The sequence below is a fragment of the Choloepus didactylus genome, chromosome 1 (genome assembly GCF_015220235.1).
Source record: "Choloepus didactylus isolate mChoDid1 chromosome 1, mChoDid1.pri, whole genome shotgun sequence".
NCBI classification, from domain to species: Eukaryota; Metazoa; Chordata; class Mammalia; order Pilosa; family Megalonychidae; genus Choloepus; species Choloepus didactylus.
Window position 1 is genome coordinate 195,099,655 of NC_051307.1, and position 22,411 is coordinate 195,122,065.

Here is a 22,411-nt window from a genome sequence, read left to right on the forward strand (position 1 = left end):
TTGTAGTTTGATAGTTTCAGGTATCCACCACCAGCTACCCCAATTCTTTAGAACCTAAAAAGGGTTGTCTAAAGTGTGTGTAAGAGTGCCCACCAGAGTGACCTCTCGGCTCCTTTTGGAATCTCTCTGCTACTGAAGCTTATTTCATTTCCTTTCACATCTCCCTTTCAATAATGTTTTAAAATGCATAAAATAAAATATGATTACAAAGAATGCCAATCCTGTTGAAATATTATCAATATTTGTTTTACTTGTGGCACAGTATGGGCTATCTATGTGCTTCTTTATTAATGTGTTAAATACAAGATCTAGCAGTGGATCTGGAAATAACTGGAATTTCAACGAAGGGATGAGATGTGAAATCAAACTATCAGGGATTTTATTGGTGACAAAGTCATGGGTTCTGCCAGTACTGCTGCAGTTTGTTGCTCACATTCCAAACAAACAAACAAAAAAAGCTGAATTTTCCATCAGAGGTTAGTGAAAATAAGGATGTAATCCTTTTCCCATCCAAGTTCACAGACCTCTTGCATACTAGCTGTAGGTTCTATGGACCCCAGGTTAAGGCTTTTTTTTGAGTCTGATGCCTCCAACTCACCACTCACCTCCTAGCAATTCCCAGGACTTCACTGGAAACCAGCCTGTGAAATAACTGGCACAGAGTGCTGGGTCTTTGTTAAACAACAAGGCAAAAACATAGGGTTCAACATACACTTACTGAAGGCCTCCAGTGCCTCAGACGGGCTAGTAGACACAAAGATACACAAAGGAATAAGAAACAGCTGTCCCCTCAAGAACTCTCAGCCTGGTAGAAGCAACATCTCCAGGGAGTTTATAGTTAACCTCCAAGTGAATTGAACAGGCAGGCAGAGAGTCCTGCTGAGACCAGAAGAAGAGTAATTCTACGGGCTTGGGAGTCCAGGAAGTTGTCCTGCATGATGCCACACCAGGGCTGAGACTGGGTAAGGGTTTGCTTCAGAGGGGACAGTAAAGCACAGTAGGCACATAGGCTCTGTTTTAGACAGCCTGGATTCAAAACCTGGCTCCATCACTTTCTAGCTGTGGGATTTTAGGCAAGTCTACCTGGTCTCTCTATGCCTCAGTTTCCACATCTGTGAAAAACCCTTCATAGGGTTGGTTTGAGTCACGATGGTGATGCTGATTATCACTGGAGGGGTAGACAGAAAGGCGAGGTCTTTCTAGGGGTTAGGAGAGAGCTCAAGCTGTGCAGAGGCTGGATCAATCCCCCACCCCCACCCCACCCTGTGAAAGTCGCTGGATAGGGAGGGCTGCTGGCTGGATGAAACGGACAAGCTTGTTTCATTTTCTTAGTTATGTTTTTATTTTATTTTGCTTTAGGGTATATATAGCCAGCACACCAAACCTGTGATTTTTACCAAGATTACTCCATAAGACAGAGTAAGTGTAAAAAATGAGTGGATTTAGAGAAAAATTCATACAATAATATGTAGTAGAGGTTATATGGGGATGTGACAAGAAAATATGAAGGTGTTGGCAATACTTGGTTTAAGTCACAGGAGTAGGAAATGGGATCACCCTATTATCTAAACCAAATGGAACTGCCCTCACCTTATAGAATTTTAGAAGTTCCTGTCAGCCCAGCAATCCCAGCGGCCCTGAATGCTGAGTTTGAGTGGGATGCAGAGATTAATGGCAAAGGCAGAGTATTTGGGAGAAGTCCAGAAATACTGTCCACACCCTTCTTTTCTGGATATGCTCAAGGGCACTTCTGGATATGCTCAAGGGCAGTATTTCAAACTGTGGGTCACCACCCAGAAGCAGGTTGGGATGTCAGTCAATTGGGTCATGTTCAGCATTTCAAAAATACAAAATAGAATAGAATGAAAATATCAGAGTGCATCATGGGTGGTTCGGGTAATTATTATTTTCTAAAACTTTCCTTTCAGGTGTGTGTATATATGCAATGGGCCTGCAGGTAAAATGCATTTCCTACCATAGGTCACAGACAGGAATGCCTGTTCGGGTGGAAATGGGCCTGGCTTCTAGTCCAAGTGCTGCTCCTGCCCTGCTCTCTAGCAGAGTGGTCCCCATATAGGAGGTAGCTTAATTTTGCTGGGTGGCTAACTGAGGTGTTAAAGCACCATGTTTATGCCTGGGGTTCTGATTTAGCCAAAGCATTCTTTAGCCTGCTTACACACCCAGAGCCCTCTACCTCTGACAGACTGGGTTCTCTAGGAGAGATTAGGTTCAGGCCAAATTGGCCTCTGGAGTTTTTCACTTTCGCCTTCCTGAAAACCTCCAAATGTTTCATTTTCCAGATTTTAAGCCACACCCAGAGCTTCAGCTTCCAAATATTTCATCACATTTCCAGTTATAGAATTTCCTTATCTCTCACAGTTTCCTCATTTTGCAGCCACATTTCCCATGGGATATGAGATCTGGAGGAGCATGTCCTGGGTTAGTTAAGTTCACAGGCCAACTGGACCAGGCTATGGGTGTCCATTTGTTTGATCAAGCAAGCACTATATGATTGTTACTGTGAGGGTATTATGTAGACGGATTTAAATTATTAGTTGATTGCAAATACAGTTGATTAAATCTACAATCAACAAAGGAAATTGCCTTCAGCAAGGAGAGGAGTCTCATCTAATCAGTTAGAGACCCTAAAGAGAGAACTGAGGATTTCAGTAGTGAGAAAGAAGAATTTCTGTCTCTACTTCGAATACTCAGCTTCTCCTGGGGAATTCATTTTCGCCTTCACCAAGTCTCCAACCCATAGGATTTGGACTTGCCAATCCTCATGGTCATGAAAGCCAGTTCCTATAATAAATCTCATATAGATATATGTAAATGTATATATTTATACTGTATCTAGTTCTGTTTCTCTGGTCAACCCTGACTAATATAGATTTTTAGACTTTGGTATTGTACTAGGAGCAGTCAGAATATCAGCTACTTGCTGCCCTGTTTCACCACTTGATACTGTAATGGAATGCCCTAAGGTAACTGGCTTGCAAGACCCTTCTAATTCTGCTCATGACCTGCCTTCACCACCCCTCTTTTCTTCCAGACCTATAACTAGACTGAAGTCACAACAATCTCCAAAAGGTGAGTTACAAAGTATGACCCATGAAGAGGTATGCTGTACTCCAAAAGAAGTGCATGGTTTTTCCAATTTATATGGAAAGTTATCAGGGGGAATATGTGTGGGAATGGACATTAAAGGTGTGGGGTAATGGAGGAAGGAACATAAAGTTTGATCAGGCTGAATTATTGATATGGGCCCACTAAGCAGAGATTCTGGATGCAGTGTTGTAGTTTGAAGGGTTAGAAAGGGCTCTAACAATTTGTTCGGTTGGTTGGCTGGAGCATGGACCAAAAGGTAGCCTACATTAGATGAAATTAAAACATCAGAATTGCCCTGGTATGATGTTTAAAGACCCAGAACTCCTAAAGGAAGGGAAGATCAGGTCTCCCTGGGGAAGAAACCTGCTGTATTGCCAAAAATATATACTTTTTATCTTCCTTCTAACCTTCCCCAAAAGACCTATGGCCTTTTACCAGAGCAACTGTACATTGGAGAAAATATGATCACATATTTGGAGAATTATTAGACACTTGCTCTGAATTGACATTAATTCCAGGAGTCCCAAAATGTCACTGTGGTCCACCAGTCAGGGTAGGGGCTTATGGAGTTCAGGAGATCAATGGAATTTTAGCTCAGGTCTGTTTCATAGTGGATCCAATTGGTCGCTGAACCAATTCTGTGGTTATTTCTCCAGTTCTGGGATGCATTATTAAAATAGACATACTCAGCAATTGGCAAAATTCCCACATTGGTTCCCTGGCCTGTGAAGTTTGGGCTATTATTGTAGGAAAGGCCAAGTGGAAGCCACTTGAACTGTCTCTACCTAGCAAAATAGTAAACCAAAAGCAGTATCATATTCCTGAAGGCATTGCAGAGATTAGTGCCACCATCAAGGGCTTGAAGGATGTGGGGGGAGAAGGGGGGCTTCCCACCACATCCCCATTCAACTCTCCTAGTTGGTCTGTGCAGAAAACAAATGGATTTTGGAGGATGGAAGAGGATTATCATAAATTTAGGTGGTGACTCCAATTGCAGCTGCTGTTCCAATGTGGTATCATTACTTGAAAAAAATCAGCACATCCCCTGGTAGCTGGTATGTAGCTATTGAGCTAGCAAATGTTTTTTTTCCTCTCAATATCTGTTAGTAAATACCACCAGAAATAGTTTGATTTCAGTTGGCAACGCCAGCAGTATACTTTCATTATCCTACCTCAGGGGTATATTAATTCTCCAACCCTAAGTCATAATCTAGTCCTCAAGGATCTTGATCACCTTTCCCTTCCATAAGACACAACACTGGTTCATTATATTGATGCCATTAGGCTGATTGCAAAACGTAGCAACTACTCAAGACTTACTGGTGTGGCATTTGTGTGTCAGAGGGTTGGAGATAAATCCAACAAAAATCAGGGGCCTTCTACCTCTGTGAAATTTCTAGGCATCCAGTGATGTGGGGTATGTTGATATATCCCTTCTAAGGAGAAGGAGAAGTTTTTGCATCAGAAAAGAGGCACAATGCCTAGTTGGCCTGTTTGGATTTTGGAGACAACATATTCCTCATTTGTGTGTGCTACTCTAGCACATTTACTGAGTGAACTGAAAAGTTGCTAGTTTTCAGGGGGAACAAGAGAAAAAGGAGGCTCTGCAACAGGTTCAGGCTGCCATGCAAGCTGCTCTGCAATGGTACCATCAAGTAGAGAGACTGTTTGGAGCCTTTGGCAGGCCCCTATAGAAGAATTACAGTGCAGACCCTTAGGACTTTGGAGCAAAGCCCTTCTGTGCTCTGCAGATAACTACTCTCCTTTTGAGAAACATCTTTCAGCCTGCTGCTGGACCTTAGTAGAGACCAAACGCTTAACCATGGGCACCAAGTTGCCATGAGACCTGAGTTGCCCATCATGAACTGGGGGTTGTCTGACCCACTAAGCCGTAAAGTTGGGCATACAAGTAGCACTCCATCATCAAATGCATGTGGTATATATGAGATAGGACTAGAGCAGACCCTGAAGACACAAGTAATTAACATGAGGAAGTGGCCCAAATGCCCATGGCTCCCACTCCTGCCACATTACCTTCTCATTCCCAACCCACAGATATGGCCACTTAGGGTGTTCCCTACAATCAGTTGATTGTGGAAGAAAAACTTGGGCCTGGTTTACAGATGGTTCTGCGTGATATGCAGGTACTACCTGAAAGTGGACAGTTACAGCACTGCAGTCTTTTTCTGGGGACAACCCTGAAGGACATTGGTGGAAGGAAATCTTCCTTTTGGGCAGAACATTGAGCAGTGCACCTGATTATTCATTTTGTTTGGAAGGAGAAATGGACGGAGGTGTGTTTGTATGCTGATTCATGGGCTGTGGCCAATGGCTTGGCTAGATGGTCAGGGACTTGGAAAAAAACATGATTGGAAAATTGGTGACAAAGAGGTCTGGGGGAGAGGAATGTGGATAGACTTTTCTGGATGGGCAAAAAACATGAAGATAGTGTGTCCCATGTGAATGCTCATCAGAGAGTGAATCAGCAGAGGAGGATTTTAATAATTAAGTGGCTAGGATGACGTGTTCTATGGGTATGGAATCATAAACAAAGTTGTCATGGTAGTAGGGATGGAGATTATGCGTGGGCTCAGCAACATGGACTTCCACTCACCAAGGCTGGCGTGGCTACAGTGACTGCTGAGTGTCCAATCTGCCAGCAGCAGAGATCAACACTCAGTCCCTGATAAGGTACCATTCCCCGAGGTGATCACTCTGCTACCTGGTGGCAGGTTGATTATACTTTGATAAATAGAAGGCTAAGTGTTCTGTTCTTACTGGAATAGAAACATACTCTGGATATGGGTTTACCTTCCCTGTATACAATACTTCTGCCAAAACTACCAACTATGAACTTACAGAATGCTTTACCCACCGTCATGGTATTCTCCACACAGCATTGTTTCTGATCAAGGAACGCTCTTCACAGTAAACAAAGTGAGGGAATGGGCACATGCTCATGGAATTCACTCATCTTACCACATTCCCCTTACTCCTGAAGCAGCCAGATTGAAAGGATGGTAGAATGGCCTTTTGAATACTTAATTATGGTGCCAACTGGGTGGAAATACCTTACATGGCTGGGGTGGTATTTTTTAGGAGGCTGAATATGCTCTAAATCAGCATCCACTCTACGGTGCTCTTTCTCCCATAGCCAGGATTCATGGGTCCAAGAATCAAGGGGTGGAAATGGGAATGGCGCCACTCACTATCACCCCTAGTGATCTGCTAGAAAAAAATTGCCTCCTGTCCCTGAGATGCTCTGCTGGTCTGGAAGTTTTAGTTCCAAAAGGAGGAGTGATTCTATCAGGAGACACATGACCCCATTGGACTGGAGGTTAAGACGGCCACCCGACCACTTTGGGATCTCATGTCTCTTAATCAATAGGCAAAGAAAAGGGATTGATCCTAATTATTAAGGGGATATAGGACTGCTACTATCCAATAGAGGTAAAGAAGAGTCTTCTTTGAATACAGGAGGCCCCCTAAGGCATCTCTTAGTATTACCATGCCCTGTGATTAAAGTCAACAGAAAACTACAACAACCAAATACAGGCAGGACCACTAAGGGCCCAGACTCTGCGGAATGAAGGGTTTTTTCTTCTATACTTTTTATTGACATATAATTAATATACCATAAAATTCACCCTTTTAAAGTGTACAATTTCAATTTTTTTTTTGTCTATTCAGAAGATTCTGCAACCATCACCACTATCTATTTCCAGAATGTTTTTCATCATCCAGGAAGGAAACCCCCACCTTCATTAGCAGTCACTTCCATTCTCCTCTTCCCCCAGCCTCTGGTACCACAAGTCTACTTGTGTCTCTATTTCCTGTTCTGGACATTTCATATGAATGAATGGAATCATACAATATGTGGCCTTTGTGACTCGCTTCTTTCACTTAGCATAATGTTTTCAGTGTCCATCCATATTGTAGCATGAATCAGTACTTCATTTCTTTTAATGGCTGAATAATATTCCATTGCATGGATACACCACATTTTGTTTATCAATTCATCAGTGATGTATATTTGTATTGTTTCCACTTTATGGTTTTCATGAATAATGCTGCTATGAATATTTGTGTACAAGTTTTTGTATGAAAATATGCAGTTCTCTTGGGTATATACCTAAGAGTGGAATTGTGGGGTTACATGATGACTCTGTGTTTAAGTCTGAAGTACTGTCGAAGTATTTCCCACAATAGCTGTACCATTTTACATTCCTACCGGCAAGTACAACACATGCTATTTCCTGTTTTCTTTCTTCCTCTTTTCTGTTTTCTTTCTTCTTCTTTTTTTTAAGTTATAACCATCCCAATGCTGTGAAGTGGTATCTCATTGTGGTTGTGGTTTGCAATTCCTTAATAACTAATAATGTTGAAAATCTTTTCATGTGCTTATTGACCATTTGTATATCTAGAAATGAAGGTTTTGGCCACTCCACCAGGCAAAGAACCACAACAAGCTGATGGTCTTGCTGAAGGCAAAGGGAATATGGGATGTGTAGTGGAAGAAGGTAGTTATAAATACAAGGTACTACCATGTGACCAGCTGTGGACATAAGGACTGTAATAGATATGAGTATTTCTTCCTTTTTTTTTTTGTGAATGTGTTTGTATATATATATACAACAAATATCTTTGTTTTCTTCCCTCTTGTATCCCCTTTTCATATAACGTAAGTTGTATTACCTTTATGTCATAACATTTATGTTACAGGTTATCAAGGATAAAAGTGAATATCACCCAAGGGCTTGCAACCTTTTCTGGGGAAAGGGTTGGTATATTTTCAGTGGTATGTAGGGCATTTGAATTATGTTACGTGAACATAGGACTATGTTACTGCTTTATTTAGAGATTAAGTATGGTTTAAGGAAATGTTCATGGGTGCCAAGTTCACCAGGAGTGGACTGCGATGGTTAATTTCATGTGTCAATTTGGCTAGGTTATGGGGTCCCGTTGTTTGATTAAGCAAGCACTGACCTTATTGAGGGTATTTTGTAGATGGATCTAAATTATTAGTCAGTTGATTTCATCTATGGTTGATTAAATCTACAATCAACAAAGGAGATGGCCTTTAGCAAGGAGAGGATTCTCCTTATCCACTCAGTTGGAGTTCTTAAAGGGAGAACTGAGGATTTCAGCAGTGAGAAAGAAGAAATTCTCTCTCTACTTTATACAGCCAGCTTCTCCTGGGGAATTTATTGTCACCTTCATCAGAATTCCCAACTTGCAGTTTCTCCTGGGAAATTGAAATTCACCTTCTTGAGTCTCCAGTTTGCAACCTGCTCTACCAAATTCAGACCTGCTAATCCTTATGGTTGTGTAAGCCAATTCCTACAATAAATCTTATATATCTCCTGCCAGTTCTGTTTCTCTGGAGAACCCTGACTAATACCTGTGCTCATTCCTGAAGTAGCCTCTGTGTTGTGCCACCCCACCTTTCCTGAGGCCCACTGGCTCACGGAACTGGGGTCACTCTTGTCTAAGAGTGATCCTCTGTAGACCTCAGGGGTTCAGCCCTCAGGATTTGGTTCAATTCTTTCCTCCCCTTGACTCTCCCCTGGAGTGGCTGATTGGCAACTCAAGAGGACAGTCCTTGGGTAGGGTATGTAGGTAACAGTCTTAGAGGGAGTTGCCCAGAAGCAGACCCCAAGACAAAGATTTGAGTATAAATATTAGGTTGAGCTATATGAAATTGCTATTTTTATAAGCCAAGAAGGCCAAATATTTGGCAGTCTCATATGGTTCAGCCTAATAGTTTCTTTGGGAGATGGTGACACAGGTCGGAGAATAGGGAAATGAGATGGGAGAGAAGGCAGCCTGTTCCACAGGATGTTGGAAACTAAACCTGAGTTACTGTCACCTATTAGTTTCCCAGAATTGCATCAGTTCCTTTCCTAGAATTGCATCCGTTCTAGGTTTGGTCAGTGCCAAGGTCCAGGGGAGCACTGAGCCACCTGGTTCTTGGTGGCATCTGTCCATGAGGGCCTCCACCTAGACATGCTCACTCTGCCTTGCTGTTGATCACATACCCTGTATCTCCATGGTCAGTATGGTCCACCAGCACTTTCAGGCCCAGAGTTCTCTTACATTTGGTTGTTTCTGTGCCAGGCCAGGGCATAGGATGGGGCTACCTGTGACCCTGTTCACCATAGACTCACCATGTACCATGCCTCTCTGCCCTTGGATCCCACAAATCTGGACTCTGGCCAAGAGGCAGGGCACAGGGTCCCTCTAATGTCTAGACTGACCTGCTTTCTTCCTGCCTCTTGTCTTCTATCCAGCCTGGAGTATCATTTCTTAATTTGGTATAGGATAGAAAAAGAACCTTATTTTCCTTAAACTCCTATACTCAAAGGCTGAAGGATGACTCCAGGACCTTCTCAGAGGCCTGGCTATTTGAATGGAGGGACAGTCGATATGGACAAACATCAATTAATATTTAAAAACATTACCCTGCCATAACCCCATACCCTGCTATGACCAAGGCAAAGAGATCACTGCCCATTCCATGGTTGCTCCATCTGCTACTTTTTGCCCTTCAAGTTCATTATAACTTTTGTAACAGAGGAGGGAAAGTTGCCATTTTAAGTAAAAGCTAACTATAGATGTTTTTCCTTTCTAAGGCAGAGTTTCCTAACTTTGGGTCCATGATGTAATTCAGGGGATCCCTGAACTTGAATGGGAAAAAATTACCTTTTTATTTTCATTAACTTCTAACAAAATTAACATTTCCTTCAATTATGAATATCAGCAACACAAAACAGTAGTATTAGCAGGACTGTGATTTTGTCACCAAGGGAAATTACATTACAACAGGTGCTGGGGTCTTAAAATATCATTAACATCACTATAAGGGTAGTTGTAAGATCCATCACTAGATATTTTTACTGTGTTAATAATGCAATGCATAGATTACTATATCATACATTTATTTAAAGTATTTTAATAATTGTATCAGAATAATTTTTTAAACTTTTATTTTTAGATAATTATAGGCGAACATACAGTTGTATTACAGGGAGGTCTCGTATACTGTTCACCCAATTTACTCCAACAGTAACATCTTGCAAAACTAATATAATATCATGATCATGAAATTGACATTGATCCAATCCACTGACTTTAATCAGATTCCACCAGTTTTACATGCACTCATTTGTGTGTGTGTGTGTTTAGGTTCATGCAATTTTATCACCTGTGAGGGTCATGTGTCCACCATCCAGTCAAGACACAGGACAGTTCCATCACCACAGGGTCCCTCCTGTTGCCCTTTTGTAGTCACAGACATCTTCCTCCCTTCCTCCTTCCGAAGACCTGGCACCCACTAACCTGATCTCCATCTCTATAATTAGGTCATTTCAAGAATATTATATAAATGGAATCATAAAGGGCGTGATCTTTTGAGATTGGCTTTTTTTTTCCACTCAGCATAATTCTGTTGAGAGCCACCCAAATTGTTGCGTATAGCAGTGGTTTATTCCTTTTTATTGTTGAGAGGTGTTCCATGGCATGCATGTACCATAATTTGTTTAACCATTCACCTGTTGAAGGACAGTCAGGTTGTTTCCAGTTTTGGGCTATGATTGGTTTTTTAATAAATTCTGTTTTGTGCTTTTAAAACCATTTTTCTAAGGAGTCCAAAGTCTTTGCCAGATGGCCCACGGGCTCCACTGGCACAGAAATGTAGTTCTAAAGTGAGAGGAATACAAATGTCCACCTCATCCCCTTCCACCTCTAGAGACTGGAACACAGAATTTCAGAGCCCCTTCCAGGTCTTCTGTGCTGTTGAGGTGAGATCCGAAGCAGATGGTCTCTGCTGTGGCTGCAACATCACTGAGCTGACCCACGCTCTAACGAGGGGGATTGAGTCTGTGGAGAGGGGAGTCACAGGATAAGGAGGGGCCCCGAAAGAATGAGAGGATGAGAGGGGCCTGGCTACATGGCCACCTGAAACCCAACCATTGCCCCAAACCTAAGGAAAATCTGTCACCCTCACAAATGAGTCATGTGAATGATTTTCAGGAGACAAGTTACCGTAATGGGGCTGAGCCCCACCCCTGGGTCTGCAGGGGGCAGAGGAAAGCTGTGTGAGGTCAGGATGTGCTTGGGATAGCACAATCAGAGCTAGCAGCGACTGTGACAACATAAGCTACTGGAAATTCACGGAGGTCAAGGGGCAAGCCCATTTCATTTTACTCCAAAAGACAATGGGATCCAGCTGACAACTGAGCTACACTGGATTTCACCTGTTGAGAATTTTCTCTTTTTATTTGGGGGAGTCAAGGCTCACATCCCCCAAGAACAGCCTCCTAAGTGGAAAGTCCAGGTGGGATTTGAGCTGTCTCCTGCTTGTTACACTCAGCCCTACGTGGTACTGTGGCTTGGACAGAAGCCTGGTGGACAAGTACAGAATGCCAGTAGCTAAGAAGCCATCCAGGAGGAAGACTCTAGAGCAGGGACAGAGATGGGCTAGAATGTGCAAGAGGAGACTATAGGTCACCAGAGCTAAGCCAGATCACCATTGTAGTACCATTGAGCATCAACAGTTGCTCACTTCACAAGAAGAGAGAAAACCAGACCCTATGTGTCTCCTGAGGGATGAACTCAGCAATGCCTGTGAAGTAGCTGTGCCAAAATTATCAAACCTGATTTTGATCAAACATCTAGCCTTCAGTTTACAGAAAGTACAGACGACAGAGAAGCATGTTAAGCAATGCTACAAGGATACACTCAGCAAAATCCAGGCTGTGGGAAACTTTACATACAGGATAAAAAGTTCCTTCCTTTTTGCAAGGAAAAGCAAAGAGATGGAAATGGACAGGAACCTATAGACTAAAAAAAACTGAAAATATATATCACCAAACACAGTGTGTGTCCCTTATTTGGATTCTGATTCAAAGAAACAAAATTTAAAGAAAAAATTAAGTCATTCATGTGAATAAAGATGCCTGGATATTTAATGATGGGAAAGAATAATTAGTGTTAGCTTTTTAAGGTGTGATAGAAGTCAAAGCTCCGATCTTTTAAAGATACATTCTCAAATATTTACAGATGAAGTGATACAATGTCTGATTTTTTTTTTTTCAAGATAATACAGAAAGGGGAAAGTGGTAGGAGTGAGGCAAAACAAGATTGGCTACTAGTTGATAACTGTTGAAACTGGGTGATGGGTGCAGAGGAGTTCATTATATTATTGTAGTACATTTTTTGATATGTTTGAAAATTGCCATAATAAGCAACCTAATAATTTTTTTTTAAGTTATCTGGTAAGGAAGGGAAACCTCTGGATTTAGAAGGGATGGTGCAGTAAGCCAAGTGGGTGGGGGTTGAGGGCGGGGGTCGGGAGAGGCAGGGTACCTGGTTAAATTCACAGCCCTGGAATTTGGAAAAGTTATCTTAATCTCTCTGTGCCTATTAAAAAGGTTTGCTAGGAGGATAGACGAGCTAATATGTGTAAAGCATTTAAAACAGTGCCCAGCTGAGCCCAAGTGCTATGGAAGCTTCAGCTAGCATTACCATTCTGTCCCTCGTGCCCACCTGGACTGTGGCCCAGGCCCAGCCCTCAGGGAGGGCCTTCTCAATGCACAGATGGAGTGAAAAGGTGAGGGAGTGGTCAGGCAAGGCTACCCGTCCTCAACTGTTGATTAGTGGTGGACTGTTGGCCTCTTCAGTTTCCAGAGGCCTCGAAAATATTTCAGAGAAAACAGTTCCAGAGAAATGAAACTGGCTACAGAAACCTGGCACTTCTGCCTGTCCACACCTCCCACCCACTTCTAGGCTCAGCTGTGAGCACCATTTTCCAAGCCCTACTCGATGCTGTCTGTTTTGCTCGGAACCCCAAGGGCGTGCCCTGCTGCTTGCCGTCCCTGACCTCAGGCTGGCTGGGCATCCCAGTTTCCAGTCATGTGCTTGCAGAAGCACAGACAGCAGTCCTGGGCAATCCCAGAACCATGCACAAGATGTCACAGCTGTGGGAGTATGAGCATCATCGATTCCAGCCCTCACTCTGCTCTACAGATGAGGAAACTGAGCCCCCGAGAAGCCCCAGTTAGTGGAGTCTTTGGGTTCAAGGAGCCTTGGGACCATTCTTAGGGAAAAGCTGGTGATTCTGGGAAGCCTTTCCACATAGAAATATGCATTCACCCAATAAACTTTAATTGAGTGTCTATTACGTGTTAAGTGCTGGCTGGGCTAGGCTGCAGGAGACCCACTGATGAGCAAGAAATCATTTCTGTCACTGACTGGATCGGAGTTGGAGGGGTTGGGGAGAAGGAAGGCACAAAGAATCAAGCAGGATGTTCACATACATTGTGGATAAGGGGCACTGCTGTGGCCATCAGAAAGTCCAGGTGGCTCCTATCAACTGTGTGTTTCTGGCCAAATGACTTTCTCTCTCTGAGCCTTGGCAACCCTATCTACAAAGTGGGTGTGATAACCTCAGCCTGGCCTAGCTCACAGAGAAGACAGCTGGAGAACTATTCCACTAACTCTAACATGTAAAACATGGCTGAAGGTATTTTAATAAATGTACAAATATATTGACTTTAAACAAATATGATTATACCAAGACAAGCGAGTGGTCCTTAGGGAAGAGGTTCACATCCTCTCTTAGCTGAAAGTGGCCCAATGCCCTGAGGAAGGCGACCAGGACAGATGAACAAAAAGGCAACACAAGTCTGGCTGGAGGGGCCATGGAAAGAGGAAGTGGAAGAGGTGAGATGAGCATTTCCTTCCTGTTGGGTGTCAATGGGGCACGATAGGAAGAGGATGCATTTGAGAGTCTGGCACGACATCTAATCTAAGTGAGTAAATGTGGGTGCTAACAGAGCTTCTAAATTAGAGAGCAAGTTTTCAGTTCAGGAATTCAGACTTTTAAGACCCTGAAGATGGACTGGACTGACCCTCTTATGGGCTCAGCCCAGAGTCGGGTGAACTTTGCCCAAGGAAGACAGAGAAATGGAGAGAAAGAAACAGAGGACGAGGCAGGGCCAAACCAGGGATCTTCCATCCAAAAGCCAGTCTGTGGGCAAATGGGCCGGCAGCTCTTGAGCTCCTGTTCCATGTAGGGATAGCGCCAGGCATTGTGTGTGCCAATGAAGAAGGTCCCTGGCCTTGGGGAATTTGTGGTTTTGTAGGGAGACAGGTTTTCCTCTGAACAGTAATTCCCCTATAGACTCAGGAAGCTCAGAGCAGGGTGTCAGGGAGGCCTGGAGAGACTTGGGGAGGTGTTCTAGTTTGCTAATGCTGCAGAATGCAAAACACCAGAGATGGATAGGCTTTTATAAAATGGGGGTTTATTTCACTACACAGTTACAGTCTTAAGGCCACAAAACGTCCAAGGTAACACATCAGTAATCGGGTACCTTCACTGGAGATGGCCGATGGCGTCCGGAAAACCTCTGTTAGCTAGGAAGGCACATGGCTGGCGTCTGCTCCAAAGTTCTGGTTTCAAAATGGCTTTCTCCCGGGATGTTCCTCTCTAGCAAGCTTGCTCCTCTTAAAAACGTCACTCATAGCTGCACTCCCTTTCTTCCCCCCAAGTCAGCTCATTTATATAGCTCCACTGATCAAGGCCCACCCCGAATGGGTGGGGCCACGCCTCCATGGGAACATCTCATCAAAATTATCTCCCACAGCTGGGTGGGGCACACTCCAAGCAAATCTAACCAACACCAAAACTTCTGCCCCACACAAGACTATAAAGATAATGGCATTTGGGGGACACAATACACTCAAACTGGCACAGGAGGTTCCCGGGGGTAGGTGGGCCTGGAGTTGGATTCTGGAGGACAAGGAGGATCAGCCCGCAGCAGAAGGTTCACAGATTAATAAACAGAAGAAAGAAGCAGTTGTTTTAAAATATTTTGAAATTGTGGCTCCACTTTTCTTTGTAAAAGTTGATGTGTCTGTGTTTAAAATGTGTGTTAAGAAGCACGTAAGACTAGTAAATGTTTTAATGTCTCTACGCTGAAGTGGAAGAGGCATGGCAGCCTTTGGGAGAGGCCCTGTGCCTTCTGGCTGCCTGACTTCAGAGGCTGAGTCTCCTTCCCTCTCAGGGCAAACAGAATCTTTGCATGTCTTAACAGACAGTGAAGATGGTGAGTTCACAGCTTTCTCCCTCCAGCCCACACTGACATGGGGAAGTTCCCCTTCTCTCTGACCTGAGTTTCTCTTGCTGCAGTGCACTAAGTCTGCTTTGACTGCCCTTAAGACTGGTGGAGAACAGCTGGTCACTATCCCCTGGGCAGAGAACACTCCCTGTGCATGAAAGAATTTGGGCAAATGCTGCCCAGCTGTTTGCCACCTGGGCTTCTCAGTAAATATCCCTGCAGTTAGGGCAACGAGGGGGAGTCAAGAAGGAAAAAGTTCAGGATGTGAGGTTGACTGGAATGCTGCCGGGCAGGGTTGAGGCTGGGGGGGGATCACTGGAGGCCAGGATGACTGGCAGGTGCAGTGGAAGGACCGGGACCACCTGTCCAGACTCAGACCTGCCTGGAACTACCTGGCCCTGGAGCTGTGATTGACTTCCGCTGACTGGAACCTGTCTTATCCAGAAAAAGCCCCAGCCTTGGTTGGGAAGATCCCTCAGTGAGTGCCAGAGAAACCTGTCTGCCCATGCAAGGGCCCTGAACTTCCCCCACAACCTGCCCTGCACTCCAGGGAGTAGGTGTTTGATGGGCTGTGTCTGGGACAAGGTGACTCAGCATCAGGCCAGATTTCAGCAGGAAAATCAGCTCAATGGGAAGCAGATGGTTGAGATCTTTTAAAAGGGAATGGGACAAGGGTGTAAACCTCGACGGCAATGGAGAATATGACTCCCGGGGATGAATGTGGACCCGGCATCGTGGAACTGAGAGTATCTTCTTGACCAAAAAGGGGATGCAAAATGAGACGAAATAGTTTCAGTGGCTGAGAGATTTCAAATGGAGTCGAGAGGTCTCTCTGGTGGACATTCTTATGCACTATATAGATAACACCTCTTAGATTTTAATGTATTGGAATAGCTAGAAGTAAATAACCTGAAACTACCAAACTCCAACCCAGCAGTCTGGACTCCTGAAGACAATTGTATAATAATGTGGATTACAAGGGGTGACAGTGTGATTGTGAAGACCTTGTGGATCACACCCCCTTTATCTAGTGTATGGATGAGTAGAAAAATGGGGATAAAAACTAAAGGACAAATGGGGTGGGATGGAGGGATGATTTGGATGTTCTTTTTTCACTTTTATTTTTTATTCTTGTTCTGGTTCTTTCTGATGTAAGGAAAATGTTCAGAGATAGATTGTGGTGATGAACGCATGACTATGTTATCATACTGTGGACAATGGATTGTATACCATGGATGATTGTATGGTGTATGAGTGTATTTCAATAAAACTGAATTTAATTAAAAAAAAAAGGGAATGGGACAACTTGGGCAACAAAATAAGTAATGATAGTAATGGATTATAACTCACAGAATGAAATAAATACCCATGCGTCCATACTGATAAAAACATACAATTGAACAAATAAATAAATGGGGAGAAGGGCCAACTCTTTCTACAGTAAAATGCCAACTACTAAATGTAGAAGGAATGATGGAAATAGAAAATCACAATTAGGCAAACACCACAGTAATAAGTGTTGTCAGAAACCATCATCAATGGATACTGATATTAGTGGGCAAATGTATGCAGAGAAACAGGATATTTGTGTACTCTTAAAGTATCTCCTCAAAAGATGCCTATTAATTTATAAAGGGAAAAACAGTAACTTCACAGTTGAAAAACCTTACAGATTCCATCTCAACCAAGTGATTGAAGTTAATATTACCAATAAGGAGACATGTTGATCATGTATTTCCTGATATTTTGCACTGAGAAGGGCACAGCTTCACTTCTGTGATATTTCTGCCCGAAATGCATAATCTTCATCTAATCATGAGGAAACGTCAACCCCAAATTTAGGGTCAGTACTCTTCAAAACTGTCAAGGTCATGAAAGACAAAGCAAGACTGAAGCGCTGTCCCAGAATTTCGGAAGAGACTAAGCACACACAACCACCAAATGCAATGTGGGATCCCAGATTAGATATCAAACCAGAGAAAGGACATTTGGTGAGATTTGAATAAGGTCTATAGATTAGTTATCAGTATTGTGTCAATCTTAACTTCCTGGTTTAGATCATTGTACTGTGTATATTTAAGATGCTAACATTAGGGGAAGCCAGCTAAAAGGTGTAGGGGAATTCTGTGCACTATGTTTGCAACTTTTTGGTAAGTCTAAAAATTATTTTAAAATAAAAAATTTTAGAAGTGGGGGGGTGGGGATGGGGAAGGACCCCCAGGTCCTGGAAGGTAGCTATAAAGTAGAAGCCAGCATCTGTGGCTCTTAGTGGGGGGGTCTCCCTGGTCCTCATTCTCCCTATTGGTAACTAAGGGTTTAGTCTGGAGGGGCTTGGAGGCCCACCCCTTTGGAAGACCCCCACTCTCCTCCAAGTGAGAACCCATTATAGTCTCAACTTCCACTCTGGGCGGCCTGTGGACCCAAGAGAAAGGCACATGTCTGAGCCCATGTCCACTTCTGTGGACATTCAGTCCTCATCACACCTGTCCAAGGGAGGTACCATCACCATACTGAATTGGGGGCTCAGAGAGGGCAAGCCTCCATGTTGGCCACTCAACCCGCCAATGCAGAGTCAAACTCAGGTGCAGCTCTGTGTTACCTCAGTGCCAGTGCCTTTAAAACACCTGGCATTATTGCTCCATTATTATTCCATCTGGGTGCAGGCAACAGGCATTTTGTCAAGTACCTGCTGTGTGTCAGGCTGGACCACAGGTGCGGCTCTGGGCTGAGCACATGGCAGGCAGTGCATCACATACTGCACATGCTACATTCCTTCTTTCAGGCCCTGCTCTTGTGGGGCTCTCGGTTGGAGCTGGAGGATCAGATATGATCCTTCCCACGGGAGCTTCTGATCTGGTGGGGAACAGACAAGCAAACAGGCAGCAAGTAAACAGGGATATAAGGAAAGGAGAAGGGAGGGGAAAGAGGGAAGATGTTTGGAAAGTCAAGGAGATGAGATGATCCGTGACACACCATGGGTGTAGCAGACACAGCCCTGCTCGGAGGCATTGTGGCCAGAGACGGAGACTCTGGGTGGCGTTTAGGGTAGGGGCAGGCCAGGGAGTGGGAACCTGCTGGGGAGGCATCCAGGAGCAACAAAGCTGGCGGCAGGACCTCTGCCCATGGCATCGGGAAGGGCATCAGGTGAGTGACAGGGTTAGCAGTGGCTGGGAGGTCCGGACTGGGGCCATCGATCTCGTAAGCCCAGCTGCTGGGGCTCATTCCAATGAGGTGTGGTTCGAAACATGTTTTCTAAAGGAATTATCCTTGGAGGGGGATACTCTTGCATGGGGGAGTCATTTGAGCTTGACTCATTTGTCAACAGGGGAAACAGCTTGAGGCTCTGCAGCCAAGGTGGGGGCAGGGGCGGGGCAAAGGGGAGCCTTTTTTTTCAGGCTTAAAGCAGGATGTGTTTAGGCCACTGTCCAGAGAGGGGAAACGCTTGTGAAGAAGAATCACACTCCCTCTGCACTTCCCTGAGGAAGAGGGACCCGGGCACCGCTGCTCTCCCTCCTGGCTCAGAGCAGACACCCCCAGGCAAGTGCATCTGGCTCTGGCAGGCTCTGGCATGCTCTGGCCCTGCCCAGGGTCCACGGGGATAAATTGCACCAGTGGCTGGGGGAGTGGGGAGAGGGAGGGTCAGGAGGGATTAAGAGAGGTCAGTGTGGAGCTTTCTCTCTAGGGCAGTGGGTTGGAGCAGCTGTCCCAGGGGCTGGGGAGCAAGGGGGTCCTCTGGCCGCTTCCCCCTTGATCCCAGCTCTGAGCATCTGCTCTACATCAGGCACAGTGGCTGGGAGAGTTTCCTGGGACTCCCTGAGAGTGGGGTCTCAGACCTGGTTGGGTGACCGCAGGCATTCCCTTCCCTGTCTGAGCCTCAGTTTCCCCAGCTGTACTATGACGGGGGCAGATAAAATGGTCTTTAAAGTCTTCTCTCCCAGGGCTGAGGTTCCCCAACTCTGTGGATTCTTCCACTTATCCATGTGGCCCTGTCCTCCCTCATTCCCCTCAAGTCCTTGGCCACCTTTTCCTGCTCCTGGATCCAAACGGTCCCAAGATCCACTCCCATCTATCGCAGCCTGAGCCAAGTGTCATTTAATCAGTGAGTTTATTCACTTCAGGGCCTGTAAGTGAACTAATAGTTAGGTTCCAGGCACCTCCACGAGAGAGGCATTTTATAAGTAAGAAAATTAAGGCTCAGAGAGGTTGAGTAATTTGCACAGGGTTTGTCAGTCATAAACTGGATCATTGTGTGTCTATTCTACCAAGCTGCACTGTGCAGAGTGTACTGCCTTCCCTGGGGAGTGGGGGGAGTTTGATTTTCTACCCAGATAATCCAAATGCAGGAAGCTATAGCAGTAAAGTTGCAGGCAACAATGAAGGAGGAAAAAAACCAACCAAACAAAAAACACCACATCTTCTCCTGTGGCGGTAGCTCCTTGAAAAGTCAGACTATAAAAGTGCTCAGTTTTTATTAATGGAAATAAGCTGGGTGGGGAGCAGGTTTACTCTTGTGATTTTATCAATGTCATAGACATCCCCATTTCCTGATAAGAACAAGGAACCGTCGTGTAATATGGGGTCCCAGGGAGCATGGGGAGCTGGCTGACCTCATGCATCCAGGGAGTGGGAGGCCGATGTGTCTCTTAGGAGGCTGCAAGGGGGCACCTGCCCTGCTGGGTCCAAGCCACTCTCTTCCAGCCCTGAGATTCCGTGATTCCACAAATCCAAGGAAAGTTGGTTAAGTAGATGGGGCTCTGGGCATGGAAACACACGGGAAATAGATCCACCCAAACATTCCCATGGATTATTTCTGTGGGGGGTGGGAGTATGGGGGTAGGATTATGGGGAGTTTTTAAGCCTCTTTTCTGTTTTTTTGTGTGTATTTTCACATTTTACATTGAGCCTATATTACTTTGTAATCAGGAAAAATAGATGTTAAAAAGGTAAAGGAGTTGGGGCATCAGTGGTCACGAGCCAGAACCTGGAGCTCTTGGGCCAGCACCGCCTGGCCTGCAGTGCGAAAACCCCGGGTGACAGCTGCCCACCCCATCGCAGGGCAGCCAGGAGACTCCAGCAAGGACTCGGATGTAAAAGAGCCTAGGGAAGGATGGTGTTCCGTGTAAATGCCTGGACTGATTACTGTTGTTTCCACTGTGTTTTATACACCGATGTTTCCTGAGGCAGAGCAGCCAGAAGGCAGCTGTCCATTCTGGGAGTCTCAGGAAGGCAGCTCACGGGGGCAGAGCTCCTGGCAGGCAGTTCCTGGCTGGGCTGGATTTCTGATCCTGCTATGTGTCCTTGGCACATTACTCCCCTTCTCTGAGCCTCAGTTCTGCATCTGTAAAATGGGTATGACAGTGGCACCCATCTTATAAGGACATTGTGTACATTAAATCAAAGCTGGAGAGAGAGGGCCACAACCAGCTTATTATTTTCTTTAAGAGGCATCATATTTTAAAGTTTAAAAGCAGACTCTGGCTCCAAATCCTGGCTCTACCACACACTTGTTCTGTGACCTTGGGCGTTCCCCAAACTTTCTGGACCTTGGCTGTAAAATGGGGCTAATAATAATTACTTCTCTAAGGTTAATGTGAGGGTGAAGTTAATATATGTATATGCCTTACTCCAGCACCCAGCTCATGGTCAGGGCTCAGTGGTAGCTGTTACAATTAACAAAATTAATTAATCAAAATTAATCCTCACAAAATCTTTCGCTGTTGGTGTCATTACCCAGTTTTTATGGATGAGAAAACAGGCTTGTGGAGGTCAAGGGCTCCAGAAGGTAAGCCCTGCCTTTTTGTCTCAGGGCTAGCAGGGCCTGAAGGTTTAAGCCCCAGAGCAACCCAAACTGAGCAGTGAAGCCAAGAGCAGGTTCTGCCCCAAGAGTTCCTGTTTCCGGTGTGCCATTCCTAGGGTGTGGGGCTTCTTTCCTCTTGTCCTCCATGTGTGGCTCTGAGTTCCTGCTCCAGTTTTCCGTCTGTGTGGCTCTAGCCTTCTAGCCAGTCTTCCATCCAGGTGTCCTGTTCCACCCCTTGCCACTATCCATGATGACTCTGGGCCTGAGTTCAAATCCAGATCTGCTACATACTAGCTGTGTGACCTTGGGCAAGTTCTTTAGCCTCTCTGTGCCTCAGTTTCCTCATATGTAAAATAGAGATAATAATTGTACTTGGCTCCTAGTGTTATTGCAAGAATGAAATTAATTAATTCATTTAAAATTCTGAGGACTGAGCCTGGAACATAGTAAGTGCTATATAAGTGCTGGATATTGTTGTTTTTAAATACATGGTTAGAGTTTAATATGTTACTGATTGCCCCAAAGGCAGGGTTTCTGTCACATGTGCCTAATGCTTTGACTGTACTTCTGCCAGGGCCAGAGTGTTTTCTCCAGATACTGTGGTCAGAGCACTCCACAACTCCTGCCTCAATTTTTCCAGCCACAGCTGGGCCAGGAATGCAGGGTGGGCATGCCAGAGTTGTGAGCAGAGGGCAGGAGGGGGGCCCATCCCAGGCTGAGCCAGGGCAGAGCCCAGGCCCTGGGACCCTATTTCTACCCCAATCCTCCCAAGAGCAGTTGGAGGAGACCATTGTGGGAGCAAGGTAGGGACTACAAGGCTACCTCCTGTGACACTGGTCCAGGGAGACTATGCCAGCTGGAGAAGTCATTCGAACCACAGCTTAAGCGGAAACAGTGGGAGCTCTGGGCTGATCACGCTCCACAGTCACAGCCTCCCAAGGCCCCTGGGCAGGGCCGGCCGGGGCTGGGGAAACAACTTGCAGAAGGAGGGTCTTGGCTCATCTGTGTCCAGGGCGCCAGCAGGGGAGGGAACGTGTGGAGAGAGGAGAAGAGCAACAGAGAGGAGCCCATGCTGATTAATTCCATTGTCATTCATTGAACACCCCTCTGATTCCAGGCCCTGTGCCAATGAGGCCTGGAGACAAGTTCTGACCCCTACGGATCCCCAGTCTAGCAGGAGGTGGGTACAAAGACTGAGGAGTGACCTTCTGTGAGTGCTTGGGGAGCTAGGGGTGGGGTGACCAGGCCGGGAGCCTGGGCAGGCTTCTGGGAAGGGGGATTTAGGTTGCACTTTAAAGGAGGATTCTGATTTCCAAATTCTAAGAAAGCAAGCACACTTATTGTCCCCTGGAAATGATTTCATATGACATTTTTGGTTTTATGTTTT

The 22,411-nt window shown here is 45.1% G+C and overlaps 1 protein-coding gene across 3 annotated transcripts in view; it reads left to right on the forward strand.

The window, feature by feature from the left end:
- Positions 1-22,411, forward strand: part of ACKR2 (atypical chemokine receptor 2) — a 54,912-nt gene that overhangs the window by 19,763 nt on the left and 12,738 nt on the right. The window contains exons 2-4 of one of the 3 annotated variants that reach the window (XM_037848292.1): positions 1,360-1,419; positions 3,053-3,090; positions 22,142-22,204. The exons of 1 other annotated variant lie outside the window; for it this stretch is intronic. The gene's annotated coding sequence lies outside the window, so the exon portion shown is untranslated. Of the gene's footprint in view, positions 1-1,359; positions 1,420-3,052; positions 3,091-21,503; positions 21,689-22,141; positions 22,205-22,411 lie in introns of those variants that run through there. One more of the 3 variants, XM_037848298.1, reaches the window with a different exon arrangement.